The sequence below is a fragment of the Pteropus vampyrus genome, unplaced genomic scaffold (genome assembly GCF_000151845.1).
Source record: "Pteropus vampyrus isolate Shadow unplaced genomic scaffold, Pvam_2.0 Scaffold70, whole genome shotgun sequence".
Taxonomy (NCBI): Eukaryota; Metazoa; Chordata; class Mammalia; order Chiroptera; family Pteropodidae; genus Pteropus; species Pteropus vampyrus.
This window is the reverse complement of record NW_011888851.1, coordinates 6,799,286-6,801,532: the sequence shown is the minus strand read 5'-3', so window position 1 is coordinate 6,801,532 and position 2,247 is coordinate 6,799,286. Positions and strand designations below refer to the sequence as shown.

Below are 2,247 nucleotides of genomic sequence, written 5' to 3'. Positions count from 1 at the left end.
GTGGAGAATGGGGAGCCTCAGGGTTTAACAACTTTAAAGTGGGTATAATAACAGTACCTGCCTTCTAGCATTGTTACAGAGATTAAATGAGATACTGTATGTCAAAAGCTTGACATAGGGCCAGGCTGCCGGGAAGGGCTGGATGATAATAACAACAGTGATGTTATTATTTCATGTAACTAACAATTCCTATTATTGTTAGTATTGGCATGCCTTTATTTGGGAAAAAAAGACTCAGCTGGCGTTGAGCAGCTAGGATGCCGACCCCATGCTCAGTACCTGCCAGAGGAAGGAGGATGCTGCCAGCACGCAGAGCGGGCAGAGCACTCCCTCCGGAGTTGGGCTCCTGTGTTCAATCCCAGCCCACCACCAACGAGCAAGGGAACCTCTCAGCCCACCACCAACTAGCTGGGTAAACCCCCTATAGCTGTTTTCTCGCCTGCAAAGTGGAAATAACTGCCTCCCAGGGTTTCCATGATGATGAACTGAACTAATCACGTAGCCCTTAGAACAGTGTCTGGTTCACGAGCGCTTGGGATGATATGACTTATGGATCAATGACATGGAAAAGGAGTTTCTGAACTCTGGGGAGGTTCTCAGGATGTGTCTTCTCTTCAACTGTCTTCAAATTTTGCCCTGACAATCCTGTTTCCAACAACGTAAGCTTACTCCTTGTCCCAGCCTAACCGAATGATTAAAACTCTGAATTAGTTGACCCTGAACTCTAAGGTTAAGGAGTGATCTCAGCCTGGCCTATGTGAGTTCCCTTCGTCCTGGAACAGAGACTTGCTCCCTTGCCTGCTCTCAGAGCACATTCCTGTTTGGGTCAGTCACCCACTGGGAAGGGATGCGGAATGCCTCTCTGCTCACAAATCTGGGAGAGAAAGCAGGGAGTGCTGGGCAGGAAAGGGCAGCTACTGGGCAGAAGGTCTAGAAGGAGCCAACGTGGTGAAGCCTCGTGCCAGAGTCCTCTCCCTCATCTCCCTTTTGCAGAGACATTTATTGAGGTCTCTGGGGCTGGACAACCTGCCAAATGCATTTCAAGACATAATTCTTTTAATCTTCTCAATTTCCTGGGGGAAGGAGTCTGTATAATTATTACTCCCATTTTAGAGTGAGGAGACAGAGGCACAGAGGGGCCAAGTAACTTGCTCCAGGGCCATAACTCATAAGTGGCAGAGCTTGGAGTTGGTGCCACGAACCGCTCAGCCGCAGGTCCCTACCACCCTGCCTCTCCCTCACGCCTCCTGGTCCCACCCAGGAACCCTTCGGACCTCCAGGAACCCTGTCTTAGATGAGGCTGCAAGAAAGTCCTAAGCTAAGCCTCCAGCACAAAGCGGGGTTCTGGAGCGGACTGGAGGGGTAAATGCTAGACCGGCCACCTACAGTCTGAGCAGACTTGCTTGTCTCCTTGATTTCTCTACAAGTTGGTCTCCTCACTGAGAGCAATGATGGTTAGGCTGTTTCACAAGGTTCCCAAAGAAAGATAAATAGAAATCACCTTTTAATCAGAGCTCCAGCGATCTCAGCTTGTTTAGCAGTTTTATGGGTATTTGTGAAATAACACTGTGTGACTACCTAAAGGGCACTATTGTCTTTAACAAAAACACCTCTTTGTAGACAGTAAATGTTCTTAAAAACAACCAAAAGAAAAAAAATCTGAACTGGATGTAAAATAATGTAAATCTGCCACGGCTTCCCCAACCAGATGGGTGGGAAAAAGGTAAAATGGCATTTTATAGAGTCCACAGGGAATTCTCAGAGTAAATGCAGACACAAATTGATTCGTGTTCATTTTTTATGCTGCTAACGCTTGAAACTCAAACAGCAGTCTCCTAAGGCGTTAAGAGTAGTCAGGCTCTCAGAGTGGGCTTGGAAGCACACACCCCGTCTCTGTCCCCATCACGGAAGAGCCATCATGGGAGCATTGCCTCTCCAGCTCCCCTTCAAGACCCATCTAACCTAAGTCTTCCCTGTGCCCTGCTCCCTGTCAGGGGCTGGATGTAGGAGAGACCTTAAGACTTATTCTCTGTTCTCAGAGAATTGTGTGATTCACGTTACATTTGAGAAATAAAGCACTGACTGTGAAACACTATTTATCCACCAGGGGCAACTCTATCATCCTCAGTAAGTGTTCGCAAAGAATTCTAGGAGGGAGGCCAGGAGGGCTGAGGGCCTGGGCATTGGCATCACCCCTTCTCCTGCTACTGACCAGCTGTGGGACAAGTGATCTAACATCTCTGAGCC

At 48.1% G+C, this 2,247-nt stretch overlaps 1 protein-coding gene across 1 annotated transcript in view; it reads right to left on the bottom strand.

Annotated features, from left to right (window-relative positions):
• PLXNC1 (plexin C1) overlaps positions 1–2,247 on the bottom strand; it is a 143,791-nt gene that overhangs the window by 25,178 nt on the left and 116,366 nt on the right. The gene's annotated exons all lie outside the window — the stretch shown is intronic.